We start from the raw sequence: 15,542 nt of genomic DNA, 5'->3' as shown, positions 1-15,542 counted from the left end.
CTCTAGAACTACTCAGTTCTGTGGTAGTCCTTGCTCACAGAAAGGTTCAGAGTAAGAACTCTAATACTGTCCTTTGCTTTAGCTTGTAAAACAAGCCAAATGAGATCTCTTTCCTACTGGCACCTCAGAAAAACATTTCCATGGAGGATACAACAAGAGCTGCAGCTGGGAGGATTGTTCTAGAAGATCAAGTCTATGTGACCTATCAGAAATGCCAAACTGTGCATTGATACCAAAGTAAAAATCTTCTGGATTTGATATTAAGTGACCTAATGCAAAGGACGATCTTCCTGTGGTCACAAGGAGTGTGAAACAACTTAGTAAGCTCTATTTTGTGATTTGCATAGGAGACACATTTTCCAGTGTTGGATATGAATGCTGGCTATAGTAAACTTGGGTGTAGTGCATTACTACAGTGCATGCACTGTCTGCCCCTTTCTGGAAGCTGCACAGGAGGAACTGATCTTGCCAGGCTCTATGGCTTTAAGAGGAAGGACATTCGGACAAAAGCCAGGACATGTAACTCAGTGTCTCTTCTGCCAAACCTGCGCTTGCTGCTACTTATTCCTGCTCCTACACTTGTTACTAGCTTGAAGTGAACTGAAGAGGAGGTTTCAGCTGCTAACTGAATTTGTTGGCATGAGAGTAACACCCAAGTTATACTACTGGAAATGGAAGAGTCCTGCCATTTGAAGTTGAGGAGCTGGGAGCATTACTGTAACACAGTGCAGAAATCCAGCAGAAAGACCCCAGTACTACTGTACTGTATCAAATATAAAGGTGCTAGATTCTGTCAGGATGCTTTTGGACACACAGCGGTACCAGGCAGGCTCCTAGACAAATACCAGGATGAATGAGTTTTCGTGTTTGCCTTTGGAAGACACAACAAGAGGCCACAGGGGCTGTGTCTTGCCAGAAAACACAGATTTCACCGTTTGTAGGTAAACAAATCATTTAATGCTAAGGTAACATGTGGGTAGAATCCCCTGAGTAAAAATACTCCCAAAATATTGTATTATGTGCTGTGATCAAGCTATGAGTGTTTCCAGTCAGTTTTAAGTAGGAAAGAAGTTTAAATACTTTAAAACATTTGCTGACATACAAACTACCTTCTTTTGGATACTATATATTGAAACTTGAAGGGGGTGGGGAGGAAGAACTTTTTTTGATGAACTGCTGTGTAAACCCACTCATTTAGTATCATTTATTGCTTCTTGCTCAAGACTCAGAATAATACTTAATGTTTCACAGCTATGCATATAAAATAATGGCTCTGCAGAAGGAAAGAATTAACAACAACATGGCAGCTTAATGAAACAAAATCTAAAGCTGTATTTCTTAGTGCATAAAATCTAGTGAAAATGAGAACCTTTTTTTTCACTTTCAATAGAAAATTCTAGCCCACTAGATGGAGCCTTTAATCTTTACCAGGTTTTCTGCTGGGCAAGGATCACAGTGTGAAATATTAAAATGAAAAAATGCAAAAACTGTGAAACAGTACTGCTGATTCACGTGGCTCAAATGGACCAATTCCAAGCACTTACTTTCACAATTAGCCAACATTTCAACTAACATAATTAAAAATGCATGTTTTCCATTCAATAAATGAACAGTAATTAATGTAAAACCCAGGTTTGAGCCAGTAAAGGAAATAAGAGGATGTGCAAACCTACTGCTGCTAGGCAAACTTCCTGCTGTGTCATGCATTCTGATGGAAGTTTACAAGGTCAAAGAAGTGGTAAGTTTTATCAGTTCACATCTGATCCATTCCCTTTTTAAAAAATGAATTTCAGTGTTATTGTTAAGTCCTACCAAGAACTTATGTCTTGGGGAAAAAACCCAACCTATTACAACACCCATTTGCACCTTTGAGATTACTTTTCAAGATACAGATTCCAAAGAAACCCACTTTTTTTTTTTTTTTTTTTTACTATTTAGTATTTATAGTTTTGCTATAATTTGGTGCCAAATCCATTTTTAATACAGGATTCCACACAGCAATTTAAAAAAAAAATCTAAATCTCAAAAACTCTGGAAATTCTATAATTTTCTAATTAAAGAGTATTATTTTGGATCACTGAAAGCTTTCTTTTTCACCAATAGTAGTCTCTTTAAAGACTTGATTTAGATAAACCCATAAGTGATTAACTGAAATACCCTGAGCATTAGAAGTTTTGTTTAGTGTTTTGATTCCAATCAAATTGAGTTTACTGATAATGGATTGCTGATGAGGAAAATAGCCAGCTCCTCCTCTGTAGCTATACTATTTTTTTATTACTCTCCATCTATCAAATCAGCAAGGACTTCAATACTAAAAGCAAATGCTGTTCCTGCCTTTTTTGGAGGGGGAGGAAAAAACCCCATCAATATCCCTCCCCACCCAATGAAATCTATAATGAGACAGTTTTTTATGATGTGCCTTATGTTCTTACTGCTAACACATTTCTGTCTGATGGATTGCAGCATACCACTTATTCGGACCTAAACATGGGCATGGAGAGGACTGACTTTGATGGGGTAGTGGAGGAATGTTTCTCTAGCAGATTTGTTTTGTTTAGATGGTGTTTCAATCTGCCAGGGTTTGAGAATGTTGGACATAATTTAAGAGAAGAAAACTGAGGGCATGTAGGTGAGCTTCCCAAAGGAGCATAATCACAAAGATCATTACTTATTAGACATCTGTTTTGCTGACCAAATTACATGACAGAAGAGATCTCAGTAATCATAAGACTGGCAATTTCCACTCTTACTCTGATAATTAAAAAAAAAGTATACAAAATCTGCAGATGCTATATGAAAAATATTAATCTCAGAGGTAAAATTTTGAAAATTCATAAATCTTACAGATGCAAGAACAATACTTGGAAATGTTAACAGAACTCATCCTACAGGTAATTAAGTTACAGAAATAATCAAAAACCCCAAATCAAAAATTTTATTTTAAAATCTTATCCTATTTATACTTCTACCACAGAAGGGAGTTATTTTTGAGTGGCTGGTACTGAAAATCAGTTATTTTTGAGAGGTACATAAGCCTTGCTTGCAATCCTTGTGCTGCTTGCTTTCTGCCTGGAAACAGAAATAGTGTGGCCTAGTTAAACTAGATTGGAGGTCATCATGTCAAGTGCAGCAAAAACACTCTCAATATCAGGTAAGTCATCTTAATGAATGTATTCATGATCTAATAGACTTATAATTTCTATGTTCCATTCTACTATTAGGACAATTAAAGTTCAGTCTAGAGAAGAGAGCTTATCTATCTAAAAAAAATATATCAATCAATGTTTCACGTACATCTTAGAAGCTGCACTTAAGCAGTGCTTGAGGGAGGCACGTTCAGAGAAAAACTTCATCCTAAACTTGTCACATATGGCAAAACCAAATCGTGTCAGGGTCTCACTACTGTCACCACAAATGGCTAAGGACCAAAGACTATCATGTTAAGCATGTCCCACATAGACACTGTGATACTTATGCTATGCTGCCTTTTCTCAACTATGTCTCAATTACTTCCTGAAATATGTAAAGTCACACCTTGCTGGTTTCCACCACTGAAAATAGAAACAAGGAAAGGAATACAAACAGATTGCCACTGCTGGCATGAATGTGGGGAATATGAAAATAATTAATTATTAATTAAAAGCTGTATTATAGTGAATGTAATCCTCTTCCCCCTAGGCAAATGTTGCATCAAAATGATAGAAAATTAAGATCAATAAGCTGAAACACAAGCTGAAGTGAAATATTGAATCACCACTTGGTATCCTATTACAGTTTATCTGGAGAGGATTTCCCTGAAGGTCTGTTAGGAGCAAAAATCTGCATTTAAATGGAGATACATTAGTAATGCATGAGCTAGTACTTTGCAGGTCACTCTGTGTCTGCAGAACAGCAGCATTAATTTTGCTATTTACAAATAAAAATCCCAAGTAGATTGTAGACTGATCTTCCTTTCATTCATCCTAGGTTTGCACTGTGGTTAGGCTGACTTCACTGGAATTAATCTTGATTTACACTGATGGATACAAAGGAAAAATTGGGTGCTTGATCTCTGTGCAGTGGGAACTGCAAAACTGGAAGTTGCAAATAACAGTAATTTACAATAAAACATGAACTATTTTCAATAGTGGTACAACAGAAGTACCATAAAGGCTTGCTGAGTCTGCTGGGAGGGGCTGACTAGCTTGGTAGTTAGATTCCCTCAGGGACAAGAGGAGTTTTCAATAAGCAGAAACTGCATTGGGCACTTTTTATAACTATTGTAACTTTGGGTACCTGGTTTTGTGGCACAGAACAATGGTTTTATAATCTCAATGCTTTCATACAAGCAGACTTATGAAAGCGTTGAGAGGATGTGGGAGGAAGGGGGGCCAGCAGGCAGGGCCAGGTGGCTTTTCCACCGGTTCAGGTGCTGGCAAAGACTCTTGACCTGGGCTCTGCAGCACAGGCTGCCTGGCCTCACACTGGGGGGAATTTAGGAGGTTGAAACAAAAGCTTAAAGACTGTCAAAGCTTCACAATTTCATTTAAAAAGAGAAAAAATATATTAACAGAACTGTGTGTTCTGCCCTGGATAGAAACCACCCATGTTGAGAGAGCCTTCAGAAATGCAAATGAATGTCAGAAGTTTTCAAATTTATTTCCAGCACACTTTTTTTTTCCCACATATTTTTTTCCAGCTTTGTAGTAATGGTGGTACTGCAAGAATAGCTCAAAGTCTTCCTGTCACATCACCTGCTTGGTGGCAATTTAAAATGATTAGCTAATAAAAATGATGCTAAGGAAGACTGCTTTCTACACTAAGGTCTCTGCTGCAACTACTGCTTCACCTAGATCAACAAGAATCATTAACTGTATGGAGTTTCTACAGCTATTAGCAGCATTTCAGCACTACCAAAAAGATGTGCTTCTGTGTTCAAAATCACATTAGCATCTTAATTAAAGGGGCCTGGAAAGTTAGACAAGGAAACTCTACATACTGTTCTCAGTAGTGCCTTTCTGGTCTAAACGTCATGATAAAGTTGTAACAGGAGTAATCTAGCAAAACCACAAAGTCAGAGAAATAGCTGTCTGGAAGACTGTTTCACTATGCTAAAGGGAAAGCCAGGCTACAAAGTGATTTTTAGAATTGAGTTTAGCCAGTAAGAAGTAGGGTGTTTACTTAATTTTTGATGCTTTCCACTAAGTTTGTATGTTTCTCAAACTGCTAACAACTCTGAGGTGCTGTACAGGTGACAGGTACTATTAATAATAGTGTTAGAGCACTGAAGAAACAGCTGCAGAAATAAAATGTAGCTTCAGTTTGACAGTCGCTGCTGTAGAGATTTTGCATATAAGCTAGACAAAATAACTTCTTGCTATTTTGGTCTGTCTCTACTTCATGTTGTGAGATAAAAACCACTATTCTCATGAGAAAAAGGGCAAGAGTAACACTGAGATGCATCGGCTAATGAATTGTCTTACTGCTAACTTGTCCATGACACCTCATAGCACACATCATCCTATTATGCTGTCATCTTTAGAGGCATTACTTAGTCACACAAAGCTGAGGATGGCAATCTGGTGCAACACTGAAACCTGAGATTAGCTAAAAACAATGGTGTTCTGTCACAGCATTTAGGTCTGAAGCTCTGGTTTGACATGACAGCAAAGAACCTAAAAATACTTGCTATTTTGAAAGCTGCTACACTGTCAAGTTGATATGATGCATGTAGCTGTGAAATCTACTGAATTTGTTAGAGAAAGGTATCCAAATGATCCTAGCAATTGACCACAGAGAGTGCTGCAGAAAGGAGTGAAATTCCCCCTACATTCCTCATGACCGAGCTGTTGGATAGAGGGAAGAGAGATGTGAAGAGGAAGGAGAGGAAATCTTCCTCACCCAAATCCCAGGTCTAGGTGACCACATCCATGTACCCAGGCTCTGAACAACATAGCACCTGAAAAGTGTTTTGACACAACCAGATCCAGGACTGGCCAAGATCAACAAGTCAACTCTAGGTACAGTAATTTTCCAGCGCTTCATATACAAATTAAAAAAACCCCTCTCTCACAAACCCCTATATTTCCTTCAACAGATTTTAAAGTGTGATATTAGTTATGAACAGAAAACAATGTTAATTATTTTTCTCTTCTATTCTTTGGACTCCTGCTAAATCCTGTCACATTTAGATTACTATATATGCAAGAAGATGCAAGAAAAGAGGATTTAAAAACATATTCAAAATACAAAATTTTCAGCTTCTGTATGCATACCATTCTTCCCATCATTTGCAAAAAATGTGCAGACACAATGACTATTTCTGTATCAATCAAACTGGGCATGTAGGTGAAATATTGGTATATGGATATCTACTCAGTAAATACCTATACATGTTGGGTGAAATGTGGATCTCATTCAATTGCTCCATGGAGGAGAACAGCAGCAATGTCATAAATATTTCACAACAGTCTTGGCCAACTCCTTATATCACCTACCACTGTGTAGGATGAGCCCCCAACAGCAAGTCTCTCAAGAATTTAGCACTTCTCTGCTTTCTGTGATGGGGATATGACTTTCCTTAGGGAATTGATCTAAAGTCGGTTCCTTAGTCAGCCCTAAAAAACAAATTTAAGCAAGCTGTCTTCTTATTGCTGCTGCCAGCACTAGCTCAGCACCATATCCAGAGTCCTGTTCTGCTGTACACATTGCTCCATCACTGGGCTTCAGTGCCAAAATTAAATTAAGTATGATTTGACAAAGCTCTATAAAGTCTCAGTCCTCAACTCCAACATGCAAAGTTACAATGGCAAAGATCAAGCACACCTTCTGAACTCTGAGAGGGTATATTGGGTTTGCGTGTCCAGATTTTGGTAGCAGGAGGCTACAGGGGTGACTTCTCAGTGAGAAGCTGCTAGAAGCTTCCTCCATGTCCAACAGAGCCAACACCAGCCAGCTCCAGAACAGATGCACTGCTGGCCAAGGCTAAGCTGACCAGAAAATATGGTAACACCTCTGTAACAACAGATTTAAGACAGGTTAAAAAAAAAGTTATTGCACACAGATATAATTGCGGTCAGAGTAATGAGAATGCCTGAGAAGAACAATTTCAAGGACAACAAGGTCAGTGAAGAATGAGAGGTACTTCAGGTGCCGTATCTGAGATTCCTCTGCAGGCTGTGGTGCAGACCATGGTGAGGCAGCTGTGCCCCTGCAGCCCCTGGAGGTCCATGGATATACAGAGATCCATCTTCAGCCTGTGGATGAGTCCCTGCTCTGGCATGGGACAAACTCCTGGCAGGGATCTGTGGACCCATAGAGAAGGGAGCCCATGCTGGAGCAGGTTTCCTGGTAAGGCTTGTGACCCTGTGGGGAACTCACGCTGGAGCAGCATGTCCTTGAAGGACTGCAACCTGTGGACTGGGACCCGTTCTAGGGCAGTTTGTGAAGAACGGCAGCCTGTGGGATGGACTCCTGGAGAAGTTTGCAGAGGATTGTCTCCGTGGGAAGGACTCCACACTGGACCAGGAGAAGGACTCCTCTACCTCAGCAGTGGCAGAAACAACTTGTGATGAGCCAACCATAACCACCTTGTCTCTCTGTGCTGCTACTGGGGATGAGGTAGAGCCTGAGAAGGAGGGAGGGGTAGGGAGGAAAAGTGTTTTTGTGATTTATTTCTCAATATCCTGCTCTGACTTTTTTAGTAATAAACTAAATTAATATCCCCAAGTTCAGTCTGTTTTGCTCATGACAGTAATCAGTGAGTGTTATCTCCTGGTCCTTATGAATAAACCTTTCACTATATTTTCTCTCCCCTGTCCAGTTTTGGATGGGAGTAATAGAAAGGCTTCAGTGGGCACCTGGCATCCAGCCAGGGTCAACCTACCACAGAGGGGTCCAACACATCGCATATTTAAACCCTTCCCCTGCCAAGTCCAGCTCCCACCAGAACTGACCTAGTTCACAGTTGTTCCGTTCAGACTCCTGGGTGGCCCCCAGGAGCCCCACACTCTCTTGATCACCAAGAGTTACTTGCTCCAAGACCTCAGTCAAGCTGCCAGACCAGAAAGACTATTGAACTGTGCCAGAATGGTGGATCTGGTGCTCAAAAAGCTTCCCTGACCACAAGGAAAAAAACAGCTGCCTTAATCTCTGAGCAGTGGTCAAGGTGCAAAAAAAGATACATGCCCTGCCACACTGAATCCCAGGACAGCTGTTTGCATTATGGCTTGCCCAGGGCAAGGGCATCGCCAGGCTTGAAAGCAAGCTGCAGCCCCTCTGAGCTGCTAGCACAAATAACAAACTTCAATCAAATTAAATCCCTGACAAACAATTTTATTATGCAAGCTTTAACAGCGAATGGCACCATTTCCTAACAGAGTTTTATGTAAATATGGTATTATATTTACACAAAAAATGAAGAGAACAAACTGGAATATTCATCTTTATGCACAAAAGCCACCCTTAATAAAGCAGCTGTGCTTTTGTCTAAAATATTTCTCTGGAAGGGGTAATTATTATTTTAAAAAACCCACACTGATCTGCTCCTGACAGCTCACAAAGTACATGTTCATCAACTTGCCCTCCCTGACAACTGATCTATTCTAGGCACACATAACTAACTAATAAAGACTATTATACTTCTGATAGAAAAGTAATTCCATTTATCTTTACCTTTCCTAGCAGCACTGCTTCCTTTCAGTGCTGGGGAGGGATGCTGTATGAGGTTTCTAAAATGTGGTTAATTTCACCCCTACTATTGCTGTGCATTACTTAGAATTTTAGATTGCTCTGCTTTCTTGAGAAAAAACAATTCGACACAGACATCATCCTGAGGATGAAGTGAAAGTAATTATTTCTGTTACAAAATGTCCCCCTAGATCTGCATGTGAACAACTAAGCTTTTTGATTTTTAATTTTATTACTTTGTCTTTCTGTTAACAAATAATCAATGTGATTACTAACACCCTATGTACCTCTAATATCCATACAATTTCAATTACAAAGCCATTACTGCTGCTTATTAATTCTATTCCATTTATCTTCAAACTAGCATCTCAAACGTACAACATTAGTAGACATTCCTAGAACTGTGGCTCCTCCAAACTTGCTCACCAGAGCCCAGCACCATTTATCTGTTGCAGCCCTTGAGACAGAACATGAGATTCAATGGGATACTGCAAGCTACAGTGTTTATAGTTCAGAGGCACTCAATTGGATTAGATGGCTCTTCATGTCCTCCAAAAAATAAAGGATTACTTTTGAAACAGTGCTGCCCATTTCATCTTTCAATCTCCCTTCTTTCTAAGCTTTAAAGTCAGCTTTCCAGAAAAAAAATTCCAACAAAAATGTAACTTATGACACAGCACAGCCTATTTTAGCTAGTATTACCCACTTCTTCCACTTCACCCCCCATTAGAGCTCTTTGCTTCAGGAAGGCCATGGGAGGGGTATCTGCCATGTATATGAATTAGTAAGTTATTGCATATGGCTCATTTAGTGTTCCTGGCTGTTTGCTTTTACAGTGTTTTTTTTCGGGGATGCAAGGTTAAGATTTGTTATCAATGCTGCTGAATACAAACAGCACCTATATAATGTTTGTCCCAAAATGAAAAAAGATATTTGTCATTAGAGGCAAGCCCTAAGTCATTGACTGTCAAAAACTTCATTCAAGTGGAAAACTTACTACTGAGAATCTATTAGCTGGCTGTGCACTCTCAAAAAAATCTGATTGATTTCCAGTAATGATTTCCAATATGAACAGCGCTCTTCATATTGGTGTGCTTCTTCCTCCTGACCTGAAAAGCCTTTTTAGCCCTGCTCCCCACCCTCTTCTCCCCTCTGCAAACTAGTCGTCCCTTACATTCAGAAACATACCATGCACTTCCAGGCCCCCAGCAAGGGTTCAGTGGCTTGGGGTTTTTTTTCTTTGGCTTCTTCTCTAGAGAGGAGAGCCTCAGCAGGTCTGTAGCAAGCTTTCTGTCCAGGCCGAGAGGAAGGAAATGCTTCTGCATTAATCACACAGCGCCATGTCAGGCACTGCCCAGGCCAGGTGGTGTAAGCCCTTGGACCTAAAACACACAGGCTTAATGCACCACTAAATTAATGTAGTGCTACATGGTGCAGTCAAAGACATTAAAGTTTTAAGAGCGCAATTGATTATATGTAACTCAACTTTCAAACACACTGGTCAAGATGGATTGCAACAGTCATGTCATGGCACAGTGATGCATGTCAGCAGGCTCTCAGTTTTACTGTACAGAGGACTTGACATTGGCTCTTAACTTACCAATAAACTACCCTAACACACTGCAAGAAGTAGGAAGGAAAAGGAACTACAAATTCAACAGTCACATGTAAAATAAAAGACTACACCAACTACACTACAGCTTGTCTGCTGCCAAGAGCACTTGGTGTTAAAAGAACATGATGGCTACAATTGCCAAGAAAGGAAATACATCCTCAAACAGCCTATTTTTTTAGGGTCATGAAGCTTCCATAAGATAAATCTGTCTTTAGCCTAGAATGTTCCTTATCTTACCTGAAATTACTGTCATCTTTAATAATTCATAATTCCTCATTAATTATCAGTCTCTGGGGCATACTGTAGGAGAAATATTCCTATCAACATCTAAGAAAGCTACGTTTCTGAATTGTATTTTGAACTCAAAATTGAAGTGGTGAGACACTGGAACAGGTTGCCTAGAAAAGTTGTGGATACCCCATCCCTGGAAATGTTCAAGGCCAAGTTGGACGGTATTTTAGCAACCTGGTCTAGTGGGAGGTGTGCCTGCCCACAGCAGTGGGGTTGAAACTAGAGGAACTTTAAGGTCTCTTCCAAACCAAACTGTTCTATGATTCTATGAAATATAATTGTATCTTATTTGACATTGCTTTTCCCATCCTGGCCATTTGTTGTACTCAATATTTTCCACTCTTTTTTTTTTTTTGTTTGTTTGTTTTGCAGTCACTTCACAAACAAATATGATTCATAGCAGAATTTCATTGACATAAACAATTTCACTGATTGTTTAAAATCACTAGATGTGAAACTCTTTTTTATTTTGCAGATATGGAACATTTTGCTGAAAGCAAAATTATCTCAGAGGACAAGCAAACTTTAAATTGCTATTACAGATTTCTGTTACTTCTAGAAAAAATGCTAGCAGCTTAAATTCCTCTTAAACTGACATCCTCCTTAAAAGTATTGAAAAGGATAGAAAAAATAGCACTTTTTCGGTGTACTATTCTAAACAATCTAAAACACACAGAAAACACTGCATCTCTGATGTCTATGTGATTACAAAGTAAACAGAAATACCTGAGAACATAGCGACATATCTGAAGATTAATCCTCAGATATTTCAACCAGACTAGACATGTTATAATTAGCCAAATGCAGAAGTCTTGAAGCAAGTGAGCCCTACAGCTCTATTCAACCATGGAAGATGTGAGTATAGGTGCATATTATTCTTAATATCACAGTTTTAGAAGGATATTGTTATGTATCACTACAAGACATCCAGTGACAAGGAAGAAGTTGGTGTAACCCTGAGATAAGCCTCAGAACCTAGAGATGTCTCATGGAAGCTTTGAACCCAACATCAAGCCTGGTGATCTCTGAATAGATACATCTACTCAATAATTTAAGGCATGGCCACCTATCAAAAGGCGTGTCTGTTCCAGAATAGGCAGCACTGCTCTTCTAGAAACAGGCAAGCTTGTTTCAAGACCATCAAAATACTATCTCATGCATGCCCACTACAGAGCAGCCTCCATGAGATCAAGGGAAGCACTTAACTAGATTCTGGGAAGCCCAGAATCAGGAAGAAAGTCTGATAAGAGCTTAGAGCTTACTGGAGGGTGGGTTTAGAAAACACCAAGTTAAAACACCAACATTTCCAGGAAGACCTGGAGAACCTTGCAAGTTCTGTACAGAACTAATATTGATGAGCCTTGCAGCACTGAGGTAAGGACACAGCAAGAGGTTTGTCATGTCACGTGCAAGAGTGGAACCTGGATGATAAAGATTTTGAAGGGCTCATTTATAACTACTTAAGCACAAAAGAGACCAATAAAGTATCATGTTTAAGAGCTGTGAGCAAAAATGTAGTTATACAATTTCTAATATCATTGGCAGTCAGGGAGAGAAATCTCTGCTGCTCTGAAAGGGTATCCATAAATAGACAGAGCACTCTCCAGCAAAGCACAGGACCTTTAAGGAAGGCTAGAATACTGCGGGAAGCTCTTACTCAATTATACCTGAAGTCAGTCAGCCATGAAGGATGCCTTACACAAGTCTCACACAAAAACTATACTGGAAATGGACTTTGAAAACAATGCTTCAGAACAGAAAAGTTCCTCATATCTATCATTCTGGGAGAGGGAAGGAAAACTACCAAAGATTTAACAGTAGAAAAAACATGCCTTGGAAAGCTTGCCTTGTTGTAGCTGTCTAAACTCACTAAGTGCAGCTTTCTTAGCCTAACCCAACCCCTGCTGCCCACGGGTAAACACTCCTGTTAAGAAGTTTTGCTCCCTCTCTTGGATCATGGGCCTCAGAAGTTAGGGGATGCTGACTGCAACACTGTAATTTGTAGAACACAGAATGGACAATATCACTGATGCAGTGTAATGAGCCATTTCCCCCCTCCCTGCTGTGATTAATGGTGTGGACAGGAGGTCTGCTGGCCAGCTCACACATGATTCTGGCCCTGGAGGCATGGCCTATATAGAGCACCGTGCGAATGCTTGCATGAGAGATTGGCAGGCACAGGCAGCTCCGGGAGCCTTTGTTATTGTCCGGTTTACTCTTTCCTGAGCTCCTCCAGCTTGCACAATCTGTGTAGCCTCTGGGAAGGCAGCTTTAGAATTGGCTTATTTGATGGAAAAACTTGATACATATGATGTAAAGTAATGAGTAACGTGGCAGTGATTGACAGCTAGAGGAGAAGAGGAGAGGAAAGTTGAGTTAAGCTGGGTATTGTGCAAAGAAGCAGAAGGGAGAAGGAAAAAAAGGAGAGTTCCTCATTACAACAGGACATCTACAGTGGGGGAGATAAGAGTTGCTGGGTTTTATAATAATAATCTTTATTAGTGTCAGTTAAGTTGACACAAGTTTATGATGATATAAATAGTACCCCAGTGATTACTGGATGTTTTTCTTCAAAACTTAATCTTCCCCAAACAGAAAATAATTAATAAGTGTAGGAGGCTGACAGAATACTCCCTCTTCACATTTGTGAACAAGCCATGTAATGTGAATAGAAACCCCAGGGCCCGGTCCTATCTGCACTTCCACTGATACACTGTGCTCCTCATGTATACAAGGTGAGTCAGAACTTGCCTGCCCGTTTCTCATTTCCTTTTTCCTTACATTGTGAAGTCAGTTGTAATTTTTAGTGAATGATGCGATTACATTGCCTTGTACCAGGCAAAAGTGCACTGATGCTTTAGTGGTTTTTGAGTTTGGGTCTGAAAACAGAAAAAAAGGCTGCAATTGATTCCACCAGCATAGTGGTTTTTTTTTTGTTGGCTTTTTTTTTTTTTTTTTTAATTGAAACAAAAGTTAAAACCCAGAGAAACTTCCTTCCACTAGAAAAATGAACTCAAAATGTGGAGTCTCTCACTTTTTTGCTTTAGCAGAGGTACATGCCCAAGAGACATCCTATCTTAATTTATATCTTAGTTTATCTTCAGCAGACTGTTAGGTTCTGGACCACTGGCATGGAAAGCTGAAATCTTGGGGGAAAAGAAAAAGGGAGGGGCAGAAATTATAACAACTTGAAGACACTTGTGGCAAAACTAGAGATAGCAATTATATATCAAAGAGGAAAGGGCTTATTTGAAAAAATCCTAACTGGCTCTTATTCTTAGTTATGAGTAAAAAGACCCTGTTCCAGAGCTCCAGAAGGCATACTAGAAATCACTACTCATTGCTTCTTTTTGGAAAGTTTTGCAAGTGTCTTATAAGAATATGCCATGCTTGCATTCAGCCTAAGGGAACTCCCATCATTAGTAAACAGGTTATGCTGTAGCTTTCCTCCTGCTGCCTATATGCAAGCAGCTCAGTACAACAAACTCACAGGAGATAAGGTTAGGAAATTACATGCACAGTAGTTGTTTTTCTGTCAATACAGAAACCTTTTCTTCCAGAACACAAACAAATGGTTTTGGGATTTTTTTGTTTAAATCCCAATCTTCTACAGTTACTATTACCAGACCACATGCCATAGCACACTCACTTTGATGTAGCATTAATATCAGTATTTCAACGAGTTCTGTGTGCAATCATAATGCGCTAAAACAGCAAAATATCTCCTCAAAACCTTCTAGTTGCTAAGGGGACTAATTTCAGCATCTATCCCTCTGAAAATCCTAGAACTCAAACCTCTGTAATCCAGGGTCATCTCTGCAAAAGATCTGCAAGTCAAGATGGGTCACGACAGGTCAAACTTTGAATATATTTAGTGCTTTGAAAACACCTGATAGGTCTCTCTGTCATTCCTTAGGGATATGGGGTTAAATAGTACAAATCTTCAGGCCAATTGAGTACATTGACTACCATGTTCAGGGACAACTGCAACTGAAAGACACATGCACACATCTTTAGGGTAAATTCATATCTAATTTGGACCCTATCTACTCAGTCTGCTTCACTGCTCATTTCTGCAGGCTACAATTCAGAGAGGAACTATATCATGTGCCTAACTCATACTTAACATAGAAACCTCAGCACCCCTTGTGCTGTACTGAATTGAAGTCCAAAGAACTCCTTTTACAACTTCTGACCATATAACATGATGGAAAAAAGACAGAGAAATTTGCAATCTCTCAAAATAACATATGGACCCTGCAGTGTCTTTAATTCTTGCTATAAAAAGCTTTACATTTTGGCTTGCATACAGAACTTCAAAACCAAAACACCTTTGCTAAGAAAGATCTAGTGTTCAAAAACTACGCAGTCTTGACACTATATGGGCTCCTTCATTTTTGTTGCAACATCATTATGAAGGCAGAAGTTTCCTTGTCACATTAAACGAAAATTGGGTTGATCTGACCCTAATGCCAATCAGCTGATTCTAGGAACACATGAAAGTCCCTTGCTACTTTTCAAGAAATAGGACAAGCAAGAGTTATCTTTTCCCCAATTTCTCAAATACCCCTTTTCTATCCATCCACTGCTAAAATGAGAGATGTAAACTCAGAAATTCATCCTGCAAAGTGTTTAAGACATTCTGATGGCTGCAATTTATCAACATAAATTACTGTACTTCACAGCAACACTCCTGTCATAAGAAAACACCATGTGCCCTAAATTGTCTGCTGCCCTCTCCAATAATCAGCCTACTTTTTAAGATCTAGAGATTTGCTGATAAAGGACACCTCAGTGCACAGAGAGACAAAAAAAAATTGAGTTTCATACACATCACTGGAAACGTCCACACACTGCTCTATTAATCTTTAGATTGGGGTCATTTTTCTCTTGAGATGTGGTGATAGATTACTTCAAGAGAAAATGGGGAAGAGCACCCAGACAGGGGCCTACTGAATACTAAGGAAGT

At 39.6% G+C, this 15,542-nt stretch overlaps 1 protein-coding gene across 6 annotated transcripts in view; it reads right to left on the bottom strand.

The window, feature by feature from the left end:
* Positions 1-15,542, bottom strand: part of TPK1 (thiamin pyrophosphokinase 1) — a 292,817-nt gene that overhangs the window by 922 nt on the left and 276,353 nt on the right. The window lies entirely within an intron of this gene.

The sequence above is a fragment of the Taeniopygia guttata genome, chromosome 2 (genome assembly GCF_048771995.1).
Source record: "Taeniopygia guttata chromosome 2, bTaeGut7.mat, whole genome shotgun sequence".
Classification (NCBI taxonomy): domain Eukaryota; kingdom Metazoa; phylum Chordata; class Aves; order Passeriformes; family Estrildidae; genus Taeniopygia; species Taeniopygia guttata.
The sequence above is the reverse complement of the archived record's forward strand: the minus strand, read 5'-3'. Positions and strand labels throughout refer to the sequence as shown.